This window comes from Eumetopias jubatus, unplaced genomic scaffold, assembly GCF_037043125.1.
Source record: "Eumetopias jubatus isolate StellerSeaLion01/CBP00866 unplaced genomic scaffold, mEumJub1_p1.0 scaffold_2, whole genome shotgun sequence".
NCBI lineage: Eukaryota > Metazoa > Chordata > Mammalia > Carnivora > Otariidae > Eumetopias > Eumetopias jubatus.
The window spans coordinates 198,173,951-198,192,713 of NW_028274808.1; the positions used below are offsets into that span (position 1 = coordinate 198,173,951).

Genomic DNA, 18,763 nt, shown 5'->3' on the forward strand with positions numbered 1-18,763 from the left:
GATGGCCCCTCCTGTTCAGTCGGGTCTGGAGAGATCTCTCAGCTCCTTTTTGAATGCATTACCCATAGAGAGAACCCACGGGTTCTCTCTCCAGGCAAAGCCTGCAATAGCCAAACAAAGCCTTCTTCGAGCCCCAGGAAATGACACCAACCTTCCTGAGGATCATAAGCAACATTATCTCCTATGGTTTAGATTTTGTGCCAGGGAGCAAGCATGTTACATAGATTATCCATCTCCCTCCAAACTCACAACAACCTAGGAGGTGGATACTATTATCCTCATGTACTTTAGAGATAAGGAAGTTAAGGCTGGGGGGCGGGTGGATTTTGCCCAAAGGCTATGCAACTGACCAGTGGAGGAGCTAGTTCTCTGACCTTGGAGTTAACGGTAAACGTAAACTTGGGTTGGACTAGAGGTGGTGAAGTAGCAGTATGTATTCACGCAAGCATGACCTGGCAATGGCATCCATCTGCTACCCTTTTCATCAGGTCTTCACAGTGGCCTTGGGAGTGACCAAGTGCAGCCAGTAGACTCAACAGTGACCTGTCTGGTATTAGGAATTCCCAGTCCCCTGGGGGAAATCCCAAAGTGATTGGGCCTCAGGACCCCAGACTCCAACTGTGATCACGGCCCTCCCTGCCTCCTCCCAAGGGTGTGGCTTAATAAATGCCCTCTTTAGCCACCCTTCAATCCTGTTCCAGACGTGCAGGGTTGGAGGGCTCCTGGGATATCATCCTGTCCAGACCATACCAGGTACTTCAGTATCTCCTATAGGAGCTCAGCTAAGTGATCAGGCCACGTACAAATACTCGCCTTGCAAGTTGCTCCTGAGAGGATCCATCCCATCTTGGGGCACCTCTGGCTGCTGGAAGTGGAAGGAACACTAGAAGAGGAGAGATGACCTGGCTCATGTTGCTGGGCCCAGTGACCTTGGACAAGTTACTTCCTCTCTGAGCCTCAGTGTCCTCACCTGTAGAACGGGAACTTGTGAGGTGGTGGGTGAAGTTGAAATGAAATAATACGGGTGAACGTTCTTTTTTTTTTTTTTAAGATTTTATTTATTTATTTGAGAGAGAGAGCAGAGCCAAAGAGAGAGAGCACATGAACTGGGAGGAGGGGCAGAGGGAGAGGGAGAAGCAGGCTCCTCCCTGAGCAGGGAGTCCGATGTGGGATCCAACCCTGGGACCCCGGATCATGACCTGAGCTGAAGGCAGATGTTCAACTGACTGAGCCACCCAGGCACTCCACAGGTGAAAGTTCTTAGCACAATATTTGCACATAGTAGGTGCTCAGTAAGAGCATTCACTGCTAATAGTACAAATATGTTCGACCTTCCTGGAAGACGATTTGGGGTTTGATAAGAGTCCTAAACCCTCATTCTCTGTGCAAGGCATGTATGTTAATACCCCTTTACAGATGAGGAAACAGGCTCAGTCGCCACCCAAAGTCAGACGGCCTGAGCCAGAGTTTGGTTCTTGACACTATATGGACTTGCAACTTCACATGAGTCTTGAAGTCAAGGGCATAGGGTCACCCAAGGGATTATCTTCATTCTCTCCACTTCAGAGGTTCTGAGAGTGCATACAAGCACCAACAGCTTTGCAAGGAAGGAGGCGGGAGCCCCAAGCAGGGGCACACTTGCCCGGAATCACCCAGCCAGCAAGACTCAGAACCCCAACTCCTCCTTTGTTTCATTGCTCCTTAGTCAGATGCTAACTCCTGAATGGTGGCCTCGCCTTGTGGACATTTTCCAACTAAGATCTGACCCAGCACTCCTGAGACTTGAGACTCTGAACACCCCCAGAGCCAAGAGCTAGTCTTCCTCAGCCTTGAACTGACCAGAACATGAAGCACGTCATGTGAGCTCAATCCATACCTGTTGGCATGGTATGAGTAGGTACATGAATTGCTCCATAGTGTATCTGCCATAGATCCACATTTCCCATCTGCACTGTGAATCAGTTCCAAAGTCCTTGCTTGATCTGCACTCTGTTCACACTTTCACACACACACCCCATTTCTCCAAAGTCATCTGCCATGCCCAACCTGCTTTCGGTTTCTCGGTGCACCATGACCTTTCCTGCCACATGACCTTTGTATGTGCTATTCCTCTGCCTGGAACGCTCTGCTGGGCCTCCCCTGTCCTCCTGACCATGAAGAACCTTGTTCTTCCCATTCTTTAAGACTCAAACTGGATATCACTTCCTCAGCGAAGCCTTTTGCTGACTAAGCTAAAGTAGAGCCTCCTATTTGCTGCTTCTTGCAACTTTTATCACAGTTAGTAGTGGTATATTTCAATATTTTATAGTCCTCTCCAGCCTCAAATTGGAGGTTCCACGTAGCTATGCTGGTCTTATTCACCAGTGCCTACCAACAGTCCAGCCCAGGGCCTGTCCCATTGCATTCAGGTTTGCTGATTGGATGGATGGAAGGAGAGAAGGGTTGAAAGCTTGGGGTCCTGGTCATAGCACCAGCTGAACCACGGACCTGTGAGAATCACTTCAACTCTCTGAGGCTGAGTTTCCCAATCATTAAAACAACAACAAGAGCCCCTCCCTTCTCTGGATGGTCAAGTGAGGAGGTAGTGTGTGTAATGTGCAAGGCCAAGAACACAGCAGTTGTTAGCGGTTAAACTGTGTCCCCCCCAGAAAAAATATGTTGACAGCCTAACCCCCAGCACCTCGGTGAACTTTTTTGGAAATAGGGTCTTTGCGGATGTAATTAGTTAAGATGAGGACATCCTAGAGTAGGGTGGGTTCCTAATCCAATACGATTAGCATCCTTACAAGAAGAAAAGAGAAACAGAAGAGGGATGCCCTGTGCTATGTTTGCAGAGATTGGACTTAAACGTCTGTGAGCCATTGAGCGCAGGGATGGCTGCCAACAGCAGAGGTTGCAAGAGGCAAGGGAGAAGTCTCTAGAGGCTCCAGAGGGAGCACACCCTGCTGACACCTTGAATTCAGACTTCCAGCTTCCATTGCTGTGAGTCAACACATTTCCGGTGTGTAAGCCAGCTTGTTTGGGGTACTTTTTACAGAAGTCCTAGGAAACGGATCCAGTAGATACTCAATAGATGTCAGGCCAGTGTGCCTTCCTTCCTTTTGTGCTCTCTGATTGTTAGGTCTCTGTTTATGGCCATGTAGTCTCCAGGAGTCAGTGCAGTCCTCAGAGGCTCTGTGTCCGATTCACCCTGGTCCCCAACATGCAGCACAGAGCTCGCCCGCAAGTGCTTGTGAAGTGTGACTTGAACACATTAGGTCCTTGCACTCAGGGTTGGGAAGAGAAGGCCAGTTTCCTGTTGTTCTTGCCTGGCTGGGATCTGCCCCATGCTGTGCCCTGGGGGACCTGCTTCTCTGCACGGCATTCCGTCCTATAATTTCTCAGGCCCTCCTGTTGGTATGGCAGCTGGGGAGGCTCTTCTGATGGAGAAGAGGGGATGACAGCCTTCCAGATCATGGCTCCAGGCCTTTAAGTATCACCTGGGTGGAACATCCCCTCCTACAAAAGGCCTGGCTGCCGACAAGCTGCTGGTAGGCTATGTTCACAGTTTAATATCTTGATTAAAAATCACCTCCAAGCCTTTTACATACCAATCACTCAGACACAGAGTCCTCTTGGGCGTGGAAGAGCAAACCAGTGCAGAGGAAGCCTCGTGAATTGCTTCCTGTTATTAATGACAAGCCATCAGGGCTGAGGCCGGGAGATTGGGACAGAGGTGTGGTCAAGGTCTAGCCATCGGCTCCGGCAGCTAGACTTTGGCCTCGCTTCCCACTCGGACTTGCAAGGGGGTAGGATTCCCTAAATGTCAGAATGGGCTTCATATCCTGGGCAGCCGAATCAAGAGTTTAGTGTTTGCTCCCCGAGGGTGCTCTGGTTCTTTCTATTTTGGAGATATGGAAGCCAGCTCAGAGAGGGGAAGTAACTCATTCAAGGTTGCACAGCTGCTGGACTCACACCCAGCCTGACTGCCAGTTCATTTCTGAAGCCGATTCAATAGGGCAGTGCATGAGGGCTCTAGCTCAGCAGTGGGGAGAGGGCAATGCCATAACATGGGAATGGGCAAGGGGGTACGGCTTGTGTGGGGAAGGCCACGAGTCAGCTGAAGACACGCTGGGGTAGAGGCCTCACCCAGCAAGGTGATCAAGTGCAGGAGATGAATCTGGGGCCTCGGAGAAAGGTCAGGGTGTGGAGAGAGATAGAGGTGTCCTTCTGTCTCCTTGTGAGTTCTGGCTGCAGAGTGGATGAAAGCACCCAGGAGCACGCTGAGTGGCAGGGGTGAAGCAGTAGGGTGACAAGGGGTGGAGGAAAAGGGAGCCAGAGAAGGGTTTAGGATCAGGGCAGGAGCCAAGGGAAAAGGGTTGCATGTTTGCTGTGTGCCGGGGACTGGTCTGACCCTCTATGTGGATTTACTTATCCCCTGCCCACAGCTCTCTGAGGTAGCTACTGTTATATTACATCCATTTTACAGATGAGGAAACTGAGAGGCAAAATAGCTTCCCTATGTCAGCAAGCTAAGTGGTAGAGCCTGGGTTCTGCCCAGTGGTCCAGCCTGTGTGCTTAGCCAGCATGCCACCCTGCCTATAAATTGATGGTCGCTGGTGATCCTGTTGAATTTTCTGTGAATTGGGGTGGAGGGGCAGGAGTGAGGATAAGGCCATTAGCCCTTGAAACAAGTTTGAAAAAAGATAACGAGACCAGACATTTACGTGGCATCTTTGAGGCTACAGAGGACATCGTACCTCTGATTATGTTTGGCCCTTAATAAAACTGACAGATGAACAGGACGGGGCCATTATCCCTCCATCATTTCATACACTTAGGAAATGGAGGCCCTGTGACGGTCAGCGAGCTACTCAAGGTCATACTGTGAGGCTGTGTCAAAGGCTTGACCTCAACTCTTTATTTATTTTTATTTTTTTAAGGTTTTAAGTAATTTCTACACCCGATGTGGGGCTCAAACTCACGACCCCGAGATCAAGAGTCGCACACTCCTCTGACTGAGCCAGCCAGGCGCCCCTTGACCTCAGCTCTTCCGATGCTGGAACGGCATTTACCACTCCTGAAGGGAACGCAGGGCTGCTGAGAGGAGAGGGGTCAGGAGGGGTGGTCGGCCTGGGGGTTGAAAGGAAAAAGCCAAGAAGGAGGGGGTTCAATTCCGCCTTGACTGGCAGCCTGTGGGCTGAGATGACCAGTCAGAATCCTAAATGAGGGTGCTGGGCCTGTGGGGGGGCAACGGGGGAGCCGCTCTGGGGTTCTTACCAGGCATCATTCATCTTAAAGCTGACTCAGGAAGGACTTTGATGGAAATGTGTTGCATTGTAGTGAGAACAGGGCTACAGTCAAATCCTGGTGCTTGCCACTTAGCAGTGTGGCCAGGGGCAAGCCACCTAACCTGCCACTTAAGTCACAGCGTGGCCAGGGGCAAGCCACCTAACCTGCCACTTAAGTCACAGCGTGGCCAGGGGCAAGCCACCTAACCTGCCACTTAAGTCACAGCGTGGCCAGGGGCAAGCCACCTAACCTGCCACTTAAGGAGCCACCAATCTGTCCAGAGTCCTCCACGTCTCTAACTGCAAGTGGGAATCACCTCCCCCTGCCGACTGACTATGTTGGGGTTGGGACAACGTGAATTGAGCACCTGGCTGGCAGCTGGGGTCAGTAAACAGGAGAAGGTATTTTGAGTGTTGGGTGGCAGCTGAGATTGGTACATATTCTTTTATTTTTAAAATCAAGACTTTTTGGGGGGCAGTTTTAGGTCCACAGCAAAACGGAGCAGAAAGTACAGAGACTTCCTGTAAACCTCCTGCCCTGCCCCCCCCAGCCTCCCCCTCCTTTTTATCAAAGTTGGCTTTGTTGAAATTTTGTTTCCAAAGTTCAGAGGAAAAAACAAAACAAAACAGGAGGATACTTTTGAAATCTTCCTGCTTAAAGATTTTATTTATTCACTTGACAGAGAGAGACACAGCAAGAGAGGGGACACAAGCAGGGGGAGTGGGAGAGGGAGAAGCAGGCCTCCCGCCAAGCAGGGAGCCTGGAGCAGGGAGCCTGGAGCAGGGAGCCTGATGCGGGGCTCGATCCCAGGACCCCGGGACCATGACCTGAGCCGAAGACAGATGCCTAACGACTGAGCCACCCAGGCGCCCCTGAGATCTTCCTGCTTAAATCCCTTGCTGTGCAGAAGGGGAAACAGTCCCAGAGAGGGAGATCTCATACATACCAAAGGTCAGAGGGCAGAGGACGCCTGCCGGTGTGCTGTGCGGCATCCTGGACTCATGAACGTGGTTACAAAACCACTGCCCCAGCTGGCATCAGCCCGAATCCTTGCTGGCATCCAGAACCTCCAGGTCAGAGGGCACTAGGAGTTGCCATATGCCCCTTCTCACCGCCTCACCCTCATGCAGGGGTCAAAAAGCTGCAGCAGGTGGTCCTGGGGCCAGAGAGCTGAAATGAAGGATTGCAGCGCACACTGAGACCAAGATGCTTTCTCTTTAGAAAATCGTCAAGTGGAACTCCTCTGCATCCACCCTAGTTGTGCTTCAACGCCAGAGTCCTCTGGCCTCCTTTCATTCCCTGCGGATCACAGCCCTCCAGAGCCAAGGAACTACTGTTATTCCGGGTTGAATTCTGACGATCACTGCTCAAGAGCTTTAAAGAAGGTCTCGGGCAGGGCTGTCCACTAGAGTGAAGGGTTCGTGTTTGAGACGCTGTTCCCAATTGCTCACGTGAGTAAGCCGGGTCGTTTTCTCTCGTATAGAACTCAGACTGCATTACAGATGGCCATTCAGTCATTTGCCCACGAACTGGCAGGTCTCGGGATGGGTCGGTGACCACCATGGACAAGATGACAGCTCTCCTGGGATGCAGGTCTTGGGGTTGGGGGGAAGCTGAGTTTATTATTTTTTTAAGTTTTTATTTATTTGTTTGACTGACAGAGACACAGCCAGAGAGGGAACACAAGCAGGGGGAGTGGGAGAGGGAGAAGCAGGGAGCCCGATGCGGGGCTCTATCCCAGGACTCTGGGATCATGACCTGAGCCGAAGGCAGACGCCTAACGACTGAGCCACCCAGGCGCCCTGAAGCTGAGTTTAATGACCAAACAAACATACAACCAAGATAATTGCATATACTGATAAGGACGATGAATAAAAAGCCAAAAGAGGGCGGTTGCCTCATGACTGGGAAGGCAGGCCATTCTAAATTGGGGATCAGGGAGGTGTCTCTGAACATATGACAGTATAGCTGAGCCCTGAACAAGAAGGAGCCAGCTATGCAAAGATATGGGAAAAGAGGATTTAGCAAGTGCCAAGGCCCTGAGGTTGGAGTCAGCCAAACCTTCTAGGACTTTTATCAAAACAAACAATCTGAGGGACAGGGAGCTATTTTGTTAAGGAAACAAAGTAACCAAGATACTTTCATTCTCTAATCTGTAATCTTCCCCTACCATCTCTAAATCCTACTAATCCTAGTTAATTCCTGCTCAGTTTAAATACTTCGTCCTCTAAGAAGCCTTCTGATTTCACTACTTTATGGTTTAGAAAATCTGGTCTGTGGCAAAATGAGAAAAACAAGGCCAGTAAACCTCCATGCCTGTGTTGTGTGTGTATAGCTGTAACATTGCCGACCGTATTTCCTTCTGAGAATATCTGAGATACCTTGTTACTATTTTTATTTTTCGCTGTTCATAAATTCTTTCACAAAAGTGATGAGTGTAGATGGCGGCAATGTTACCAATGTAACATGTTGATCACTCTGCAAATCCCTCATATTTGGAGGGAGATTTCAACGGTTTCTGAAATCGAAATCCCCGGTTTGGGGGCACCTGGCAGTTAGACTCCCAAACTCCTTTATTTGCCTCTCTTTTGCTCCAGACCATCCTGGCTTTCCCACACCCTTTCATCCTCTCCCTCCCTTTTTTTTTTTTTTAAAGATTTATTTATTTATTTGAGAGAGTGAGAATGAGAGAGAGAGAGAGAGAGAGGAGAGTACATGAGAGGGGGGAGGGTTAGGGGGAGAAGCAGGCTCCCCGCTGAGCAGGGAGCCTGATGTGGGACTCGATCCAGGGACTCTAGGATCATGACCTGAGCCGAAGGCAGTCGCTTAACTAACTGAACCACCCAGGCGCCCTTCTCCCTCCCTTTTTAAAGTGAGCTCCAAGAGGGCAGGGCCACCGCTGCCTGGCGTGGAGCCAAACCCAGCACAGGCGCTCAGAGGGTGTTGATTGAATGAACACACTGACTTTTCTGAGACGAACCTCAGAAAAGAAAATAGCCAGCAAGCTGAGAAAGAGTTGCCCAAAGACCCCAGAATTCAGAACCAGAGCCTGGATTCAAATCCTGCCTCCTCCAAGAGGCAGTGTGGTTCAGGAGAGTCAGAAGCCTACACCCCGCCCCCCCCGCCCCGCCCCCCCCCGCTAGTAGCAAGGCTTCGGAAAAATCACTTTATCTGAGCCTCAGCTCCCTGACCTGTGATATGGGCATGATAATATCCAGGATTCTTCTGAAGAGCAAAAGAAATGTTTGCAGGAAACCACTTTATAGGAAGTATGTAAATGATAGTTCTCCGTGGTCGGACCTTCAGCACCCAGCACAGTGCCCAGTTGCCCCTTCCCAGTCTGTACTTACCCTTCTGCATGAGCCTGGGAGCCGGTTGACTAGCAAGCTCTGAACAGAAAAGCTCAGTGCCTGGTGGCACCTGGTGGGTGCTCAATAAATACATCAACGGGAACAATGACCCCAAGGCAGGTCACTCCCCCTCTGGACGGGTTTCCTCTTTGTACGTAGGTAATCTCCCCGGCTTATTCCCTCTGGTGCCTATCACACTTATTTGCTTTTTAAGGACAGGACTAGGACTCACACTTAAGGAAGGTGGGTGTGAAGAGAGACGTCGATTAAAAGGTTAGTGCACATTTTTGGTTGCCACTTTCGAATGTTCCAGAATTTATTTTTGCCTACTTAATAAAAAGAGCCATGTCACATTTCTTTAGCTTGTCTTCTGGGTTTCTTAAAAAAAAAAAAATTAAAGTCTTTATTTTAAACCGCCCACTCCAGCCATCCCAGGACGCGGTTAGGAGGGGGCGCAGACAGGTGGAGCTTGCACCCGGAAAGGCGGGGGCTGCGCCGGGAGGCGGGTGGGGCGGCGCAGGGCGAGCCGCGCGGCCCCAGCGGGGTCTAGGGTCTGGGGAGGGACAGCCGCGGAGTTCAAGGGCTCTTGCCCAGAGCCGCCCCGCGTGCTCCCTCCGCAGGAGGCGTCTGCCCTTCGGCGGCCCGCACGTGGGGTGGGCTCCCACGGGCAGCCCTCCACCTCCCGGCGGCACTCAGCGCCCACGCCGGGCCGCGGAGCTCGGCCTAGCCGGCTGCCCTCGGCCCGCCCACTGGGCAGGCCGGCCGGAGGGGCGGGGCGGGGCCGGGCGGGGCGGGCCGGCGCTGATGTAATCCGGCGGCTGGGCGGAAGGATATGGAGCGCGCCGGGTTGGCGGGGCGCTGAGGCCAGTTGCCGGGTAACGGAGCGGAGCGGCCGCGGCGCGCCGCCTCCCGCCCTCCGCCGAGTGGCGCCGGAGCCGCCGCCGCTTTACGTAAGGCGCAGGCCAGGGCCGCCGGCGCTCGGCAGCCGCTTGGAGCCCTCGCCGCGAGAGGAGGCGCCCCCGCCGGCCGCCGCGCCGCCCGGCCACTCGGCAGGTACCGCGGGCCGGGGTCGGGGCGGGTGGCCGCAGGCCGGGCCGGCCGTTGCCGCAGAGGGGCCCGAGGCCGGCCTGAGGGAGGCCGGGTTGCCCCAGCAGGCTGGCGGGCTCCGCGGGCACCCCGGCCGGGCCCGGGGCGTGCTGCGGGCCGCGGGTCCGGAGACCGCCCCCCCCCCCGTCCCGACCCCCGCGGTAGCGCTCCGGCCGCCGGGCGCGCTGGGGCCGGACGATGAGTCCGCACAATGAGTCGGTGCCGCCGCGCTGGGAGCGGCTCGCGGCGGGGAGGCGAGGCGGGGTGCGGACGCGGGGCCCGGGGCGCGGAGCCCGGGGGCGGGCTGGCGATGGGGCTCCCCAGCGGCAGGCGGGTGGGCGCTCCCCGCGCTGCCCTCGGCCCGCGCGTGCCTCCGCCCCTCCCCTCCAGCATTGTCCTTTGGGGGCCCGGGCGGGGAGACCGCCGGCGGGGGAGGGGCTGCGCGGGGCGGGGCGGGCGGTGACTGACGGGCGCGCGGGCCTGTGGCGCGGGGCGGGCGGGGCGCGGGGTCCGGCGAAGGTTACGGCCGCGGACGGGAGCTGCGGGCCCCCGGAGTCGCGGGCTCCGGCGGGATGCGGGGCTCGCGCTGCCGCGGCGGCCTTGCGGAGCTCCCCGCGCCTCCCGGCTCGGGATTCGGGGTTGTCGCGTGCGAAAGGCCGCTTGCCGCCCGAGGGCGTAGCGTGACAGGTGACAGGGCCTGCCGAGCTCCGGGAGCCGACCCCCCCAGTCGTGGCAGAACCCAGTTTGATTTCTCTTTCGCCGCCTTTCAGTTTGGGGCTTCTGTGGGCGAGGTGTAGAGAGTTAACCTAGTAGAAGGTATAGGAGATTAAGCGGGGAGGGGATGTGCGATTCCTTGGAATGATTTAATTGTGATTCTTGCTAGTAATTACCTGGGTTGGATACTTGGATTCATTGTCCCAAGTTTCTAAGAATGGGATTTACATCTTTGGGCTTTTGCTTGTTTAAAAAAAAAGAAAAGAAAAGAAAAAAAACCCGGTGGTAGAAGATGGGTGAGGGGGTGGGGGCAGGCAGTTTTAATAATAGAGGGGGTGATGTGGATAAAGCTATACAGTCAGATCCCCAGGCTAGATTTCTCCTAAGCAGTGTGAGGCTCGTGCAGAACTCCTTGACCGTTTCGTAGACTATGCACTTAAAGCGGGGAAATCTACCAGTCTGCATTCTGAAGGTCAAATATTCTGTCATTTGTTCTTTTGGATCGATCCATTCTTAAATGGGTGTCGGGATCTTTTTATGCCATTTCTTTGTGACAAAAACCATTTCCAAAATTGTGCCTTTGCATACCTTTAGGTAAGCTCTTTGCAATCATGACTTACTGTATGTACTAGATGGAATCGCTGTACTTGCTAAATAATGAATTTTTAATTATTTCAAAAGTAGTTTACTTCTTCAGTTAGGGCACATGTGTATCAGTTTTCATGTTTGCCAGTTTGGCCACTGGAACGTTGAATGGAGGTGTGAATACTACTCTTAAGTATCTAAATCCATAGAGAGTGGAATTAGAGGGTGTTTTTTTTTGTTTTTTAAAGAAAAGTACAGGTCTTTAACATGGCATAAACATGAAACAAATCTGTAATTATTTTAACGGTAATTAGCTTATTTGTTACACAAGATGCAACATTTCGGAAAATTACGTGGATTTTTAGCATTTCTTAATGGTATATTTAGCATTTCTCTAATAGTATACCTTTACTTAAAAACCAGTAGGATTGTTTTTTATTTTGCATAGTGTGCCTGCCTTTTCTCCCTGTTTTAGCAGCATTTGACTTGGAGCAGTTAATGGCCTCTGTCAGTTTTCTGGTCTGTAAAATGGAAGGAATGATGATACCTGTCCCACAGGGCGGTTGGGGTGATCAGGTGATGGGGAGATGTGAAATAATTCTGTCAACAGCCCTCTGCTTTTAAAATATTAGATTAGTGGTAGTTTGCGAAGCCGCAAATTCCTCTCTTGGCTGATGATCCCTCTTTAGACTCCTCCCCACCTCTTCCTGTGCACAATTTGCCTGGCTGCCAGAGTCCTCTGTCCTAAACACAGATCACATTTTGCCAATCTCCGGCTCAGAAAGCTAAGACTGCCTGTTGTTTGGAGCCTAGATTCCAGACCGACTGGCATCACATTCAAGGCCCTTCATTGTGGCTCAAATCATCTCTGAACTTTACCTGTCGGCTCTGTCACCTTTCCACACTGTCCCACTGAATGGGGACTATGCTCAGTTCTCTAAATGTGCCCACCTACTTCCTTCTTTGCTTATGTCCTTTTCTCTAATTGCAACGCTCTCACTCCTGCCCTCTCTGGGTTTTTTAAAAGTCCACACCCGATTTTATGTCCTCTGGAGCCCTTTAGAAACCTTGTCAATGTGAATTATTCATTGCTGCAGTCATAACCCTCTCTTTTGCTTTCATCATTGCCTATGCCACCTTGCGTTGTGTATGTGAAACTCTGGCTGTGGTGGCCATACCATTATTTTACTCCCAACAGCTTTCTCAGGCTCTTAAACATTAGTGTTCAAATGTTTGCTAAATAAAGTCAAAATCTGTCATCCACCTTGTGGTATATTATTATGATCAAGTATTTTAATAACAAATGTAAGAGTACCAACCACAATGTTCGAAATGCAGTTTTACTACATTGAAGGTATTTAATACTTAGAATATTTCTTTTCCATTATGTTTGATGTCTCACATAATGCCAGGTGGGATTTTTATACAAAGTAGAAACAACCACCTCTCTCATCTGTGTCTAAACTTCCAGGGTCCATGAGCCTGCACTGCTGACTGGGAAGTCCCTCTCTTGGGTAGAGGGAATCAGAGCACAAGTTTTAAGATATGTTTTTTTATTTTTTTATTTTTATCTTTTAATATTTTTATTTATTTATTTGTCAGAGAGAGAGAGCACAAGCAGGGGGAGCAGTAGAGGGAGAGGGAGAAGCAGGCTTCTCACTGAGCAAGGAGCCCGATGTGGGACTCGATCCCAGGACCCCGGGATCATGACCCGAGGCGAAGGCAGACGCTCAACGACTGAGCCACCCAGGTGTCCCAAGATATGTTTTTTTTTAAGATTTTATTTATTTATTAGAGAGAGAGCGAGCGAGCGAGCGCAGGAGTGGGGAGAGAGAAGCAGATTCCTGGCTGAGCAGGGAGCCTGATGTGGGGCTCCATCCTGAGACTCTTAAGATCATGACCTGAGCTGAAGGCAGATGCTTAACTGTCTGAGCCACCCCGGCGCCCCAAAGTATTACTTACCTTTGAAAGAAAATTGCACTCACAGCAGATTAAAGCTTTTTTGTTTTGTTTTGTTTTAAAGATTTTATTTATTTATTTGACAGACACAGCAAGAGAAGGAACACAAGCAGGGGGAGTGGGAGAGGGAGAAGCAGGCTTCCCGCGGAGCAGGGAGCCCAATGTGGGCTCCGTCCCAGGACGCTGGGATCGTGACCCGAGCCGAAAGCAGATGCCCAACGACTGACTGAGCCACCCAGGCGCCCCATAAGCGTTTTTTGTTTAAAGCCTTTTTTTGGGGGGGGGGAGGGACATTTGTTATACGTATAAAAAGTAACTTGCTTTTTGGGAGGCTTATTTAAAGAACATTAGGCCCGGGGCGCCTGGGTGGCTCAGTTGGTTAAGCGACTGCCTTCGGCTCAGGTCATGATCCAGGAGTCCCTGGATAGAGTCCCATATCGGGCTCCCTGCTCGGCAGAGAGTCTGCTTCTCCCTCTGACCCTCCCCCCTCTCATGTGCGCGCTCTCTCTCTCTCTCATTCTCTCTGTCGCAAATAAATAAATAAATAAATAAATAGAAAACCCTTTAAAAAAAAAATAACATTAGGCCTGGATCTGCAAGACTTGGATTGGTGTGTCTTGGCTCATCTCTCACCCCCGTGTCACCGTGGGCAAGTCGGTTAAATCTCTCTTGGACCTCAGTGTCTTTATTCTGTGAAATTAGAACAGTCTTGTCTGTGCTATTTTTGTTTTGCAGCGTCACTTAAAGTGGCTATACTTTGTGTGCGGCACGTCCTTGTTCAGATAGAAGCCAATAGGATGTCTTCGCCACACATTTGTCCTCCTCAGTACCGTTTCCCGGGCTGGAAGCTTGTCGAGTCTTCCGTGGCCTGACAAGGTTTTTACCAGGTCTGCCCCCCACGTCTCTCTTTCTCAGCAGTTCCCCTAGCCAGCCCTTCCGGTCCTCCTGTAGATTGTTACTGTAGGCCTGCTGATGGCCTCCCTTTCTCTGGTCTCCCTGGTCTTCCTGTGTTCTGTTACCAGGATTGCTCAGTGGGTAAATCAAATCCCATCATCCCTGCCCCCAGTATGCAATGCGGAGGTTCTCGGCATTTCCCCCGCATTCTGCCACACCTGAGGGATATGGCCTAGTTCTGTTGGTAGGCTTACTCCTACAAAGATTTTTCACCTCAGAGACACTACCACCATTTGGGCCTTAGTGACAGAGAAATCCCGCTAAGACCATCGCTACCTGGCCTCGTGTAACTCAGCCCCGTCTCTCCTGCCCCTCTCTTGCCACCTTGTAGTTCAACACTAGGCCTCTGGCCACTTTCCTGCTTGTTTTGTCCAGTTCCTTTACTCTGGAATGTCCTTTGTGCCTTTCTCTTCCTATCAAAATCCTTAATACTGGAAGCTTGGCTTAAATGCTTCTGCTTCCAGGAAAGAAACTTCTCCCTTGATTTTCAGAATTAACTCTTCGTCTTTCTTCTCCCACACGGTGCTTGCCTGATGCCTCCACGCTTTTTCCTTATGACATTTTAGTGTAGCCTTTACGTGGAGGCCTTTCCTGGATTATAAGCTGCTCGAGGGAGGAGCGGAAACCTTATCTATCGCTGATTCCTTCTAGTGTGCCGTGCGATCTTTTATATAGTACTTACTCATTAAATGCTTGACTGAATTAAGTCCATCACCCTGCAGTCTCTGATTTCAGCGGAGGGGGAGTAGGGTTGGAATGGTTCTCTGTGAGAGCTCCATGCATGCATGCATGCACGTGACACGCAGCAGGGCCCAGCACATAGTAAGTGCTCAGGAAGCGGCAGCTATTAGCCATTATTTTAAGCAGGTGTAGAAAACACTAGTGGTTGGGTAAGTTGATAGATTTTATATGCTGGTTTACTGTAGCAATGTTCACAGACTATTCCTGGGGGATCCTTCTAAGTGTGTGTGTAAAGAAAAAGTCCTCTGGGTCTTCCACCTGCAACCCTGTTCTTTGATTAGTTTGATAATAAACAGAAAAGTGAGTACTTTGTTGGAGAGGGCTCTTGCACAAGCAGATTAGTGACAGTGGCCCTAAATTATTCTGAAGACATGCAGACCTATCTGTAGGTGAGCCAGATTTTTTGCATGTGGCTTAAGAAAGTCAGTGGAAAGTTGGGAATTGTCAAATTTCACACTCTGTTATTTTTCAGTAAAGCAGATGTTTTCATTTTAATCTTATGTCTTGTAATTATTAAATTATAGAATCTCTCAATTTAGAATTTGGAGTGACTGTTGAAATTCTGATTTGGGTATTATCTCCAAAGCATACTGGGTCACTAGGCTTTCTTAGCTCTGTGTCTCTTCCTTTGTCTGGTCATCACTGTTACCTCCTGGCTCGAGAAGAGGGAGAAACTAGGTGAGGAAAACCAGCTACAATTTTGAAACTTTTTTGTTTTAAAGATTTCCCCCCCCCCCGAAGGTTTATGTATGTATGTATGTATGTATGTATTTGACAGAGAGAGACACAGCAAGAGAGGGAACACAAGCAGGGGGAGCAGGAGAGGGAGAAGCAGGCTTCCCGCGGAGCAGGGAGCCCGATGCGGGGTCATGACCTGAGCCAAAGGCAGATGCTTCACCACCTGAGCCATGCAGGTACCCCAATTTTGAAACTTTTTTTTTTTTATTTTTTGAAAGATTTTATTTATTTATTTGTTTGACAGAGAGAGAAAGCACGAGATGGGGGAGGGTCAGGGAGAGGCAGACTCTCCACCAAGCGGGGACCCCGCCACGGGTCTCGATTCCAGGACTCTGGGATCATGACCTGAGCCTAAGGCATATGCTTAACCAACTGAGCCACCCAGGTGCCCGATTTTGAAACTTTTTTTTTTTTAAAGATTTTATTTATTGACACATGGGGAGAGAGACAGCGAGAGAGGGAATACAAGCAGGGGGAGTGGGAGAGGGAGAAGCAGGCCTCCTGCAGAGCGGGGAGCCCGACAGGGGGCTTGATCCCAGGACCCTGGGATCATGACCTGAGCCGAAGGCAGATGCCCAACTACTGAGCCACCCAGGTGCCCCCAATTTTGAAATTTTTAATGAAGTATTTAGTTACTATTTTTAAGTTTATATGCATTACTGATTGAAAGATGTATCAAGAAACTTTAAAAAGTGGTATCTGTTGGTTCTAACATAATATGGAATTCCCTACTTTGAGCAACATTGGTGTATGGGTTGATTGTTATTTAATTTACGTTGACTGTGTTTAGAATTATGAGCTTTTTAAAAAGAAATCATTGAAAATCCATATATTCCTTTTTTTTTAAGATTTTATTTATTTATTAGAGAGAGCGCTTGAGGGGGAGTGGCAGGCAGAGGGAGAAGCAGGTTCCCCGTTGAGCAGGGACCCCGATGTGGGGCTCCACCCCAGAACCCTGGGATCATGACCTAAGCCCAAGGCATCTAGATGCTTAACCGACGTCCTGGAAATCTGTATATTCCTAATAAATCTCTTAGAACCTGCCTCAAAGAATTGTGGATGACAATATCACAGTGGATGAACTAATATCTGTATTAGAAATAATGGCAATAGGATAGTTAGTTTAATAATTACAATATGCTTGGGGGCCTGGGTGGCTCAGTTGGTTAAGCGACTGCCTTCGGCTCAGGTCGAGCCCCACATTGGGCTCCCTGCTCTGCGGGAAGCCCGCTTCTCCCTCTCCCACTCCCCCTGCTTGTGTTCCCTCTCTCGCTGTGTCTCTCTGTCAAATAAATAAATAAAATCTTAAAAAAAACCCTGTTTATTTTTTTAAAATTATATGTTAAATCTAAAACAATAGATTATAAGATGAAAAGTAAGTCTCCTCTTCACTCTCCTTCCCGTCCTGTACTCATCCTGTATTGAAAAAAACACTGATAAGTGTCTTGGATGTCCTAGGCAAAAAATATGCCAATGTTTCTAAAAAATGGAGTCATTGTCGAGAGTGTTCTATTTTTTTTAAGATTTTATTTATTTATTTGACAGAGAGAGACACAGAGAGGGAACACAAGCGGGGGGAGTGGGAGAGGGAGAAGCAGGCTTCCCGCTGAGCTGGGAGCCCGATGCGGGGCTTGATCCCAGGACCCTGGGACCATGACCTGAGCCGAAGTTAGATACTTAACAGTTGAGCCACCCAGATGCTCCAGAGATTGTTCTATGTTTAAGCAAACCCTGAACTTTGTGTCTTGGAGTGCTTTCCATATCAGCACGTACAGATCTTTATGTACAGATCTACTTCACTGTGGTTTTTTTTATGTGCTTAGTATTCATTCCATTGTATGATTATGCCAGAATTTATTGAGCTAGTTGATGGGACAGGCTTCCGTGTTGCTGTGAACATTTTTTAAAAAGATTTTATTTATTTGTCAGAGGCGGGGGGGGGGGGAGAGAGAGAGAGCGCGCGCGCGTGAGAGAGCGCGCGCGAGCCTGCACACAAGCAGGGGGAGCAGCAGACAGAGGGAGAGGCAGGCCCTCTGCTGAGCAGGGAGCCCGACGCGGGACTCAATCCCAGTACCCTGGGATCATGACCTGAGTCGAAGGCAGACACTTAACGAACTGAGCCACCCAGGTGCCCCTGAACATTTTTTTTTTTAAAGGAAGATTTTTTTTTTTTTTTTAAGATTTTATTTATTTGTGAGAGAGAGAGAGAGCACGGCAGGGGGAGCTGGCTTGATACTCTTAATAATTTTGATCAAGGGGCCTACATTTTCACTTCGCCCTGGACCCTACCAATTATGTCAGTCCTGGAAAGGCTTTTTATTTTTATTTTTTTTATGGGGGGCTGTGTGTGGAGGGGGAGGAGAGGGAGAGAGAATCTTAAGCAGGCTCAAGCCCAATGCAGGGCTTGATCGCACATCCCTGAGATCATGACCTGAGCTGAAATCCAGAGTCAGATGCTTAACCAACTGAGCCACCCTGGCTCCCCAGTCCCGTAAACACTTTTTTTAAAAAGAAGCACCCCTCATCCTCATGCCTCCCTGTGAGTGACCACCACTAACAGTTTATCAACTTGGAAACTTTCTGGAATGCTTATATAAGTGCACATACATCATACTTGAGTCGTCTTAAAAACTACCAATTAAGTCTATGCAAACTCACTGTGTATTTTCTTGAAAAACTTTTAACGATCTCGAATGCTAAAACTTAAAAAAAAATTGTTTAAAGGAGCTGTAAAAATAGCAGGAAGTTGGTACTGAACTGCAGTTTTAGATTTTGTATTGGTTTTTTGAAAGTGTGCTTTACTTGAAGCTTTAGGGAGACAGTTTAAGTTTCAGACTGTTAAGATACCTATCTCTGGGATTTCATTTTCTAAAATCTGGTAAAATGATGGGGCGCCTGGGTGGCTCAGTTGTTAAGCGTCTGCCTTCGGCTCAGGTCATGATCCCAGGGTCCTGGGATCGAGGCCCGCATCGGGCTCCCTGCTCAGCAGGAAGCCTGCTTCTCCCTCTCCCTCTCCCCCTGTTTGTGTTCCCTCTCTCGCTGTGTCTCTCTGTGTCAAATAAATAAATAAAATCTTAAAAAAAAAAAATCTAGTAAAATGAATCCTAGCCCATCACAGGCAAGTCAGGGATGAAAATAAAGTTTAACCATCAGTTAGGCTCAGTTGAACAGGGGATCACTAGTGGGTATATAGGATTATTGGGGGCTTTATTTAGTTAAAAAGTGGTCAGAATTCTTGGTGAAAGGGAAAGGAGTCTTAGAAACGGCTATGGAGAGTGGGTAAGGAGGAGAGTGAGCCCACCTTGTTTGGCAGCTCCTAACCGGCAGGCCCGGTGTGGGGGACCTCAGGTAATTCCTGTGTCCTC

At 49.8% G+C, this 18,763-nt stretch overlaps 1 protein-coding gene across 2 annotated transcripts in view; it reads left to right on the top strand.

The window, feature by feature from the left end:
- Positions 1 to 9,517: 9,517 nt before the first annotated feature.
- KIAA0232 (KIAA0232 ortholog) overlaps positions 9,518 to 18,763 on the top strand; it is an 83,630-nt gene continuing 74,384 nt past the window's right edge. Inside the window, exon 1 of one of the 2 annotated variants that reach the window (XM_028086964.2) lies at positions 9,518 to 9,674. The gene's annotated coding sequence lies outside the window, so the exon portion shown is untranslated. The remainder of the gene's footprint in view (positions 9,675 to 18,763) is intronic. The other variant, XM_028126858.2, reaches the window with a different exon arrangement.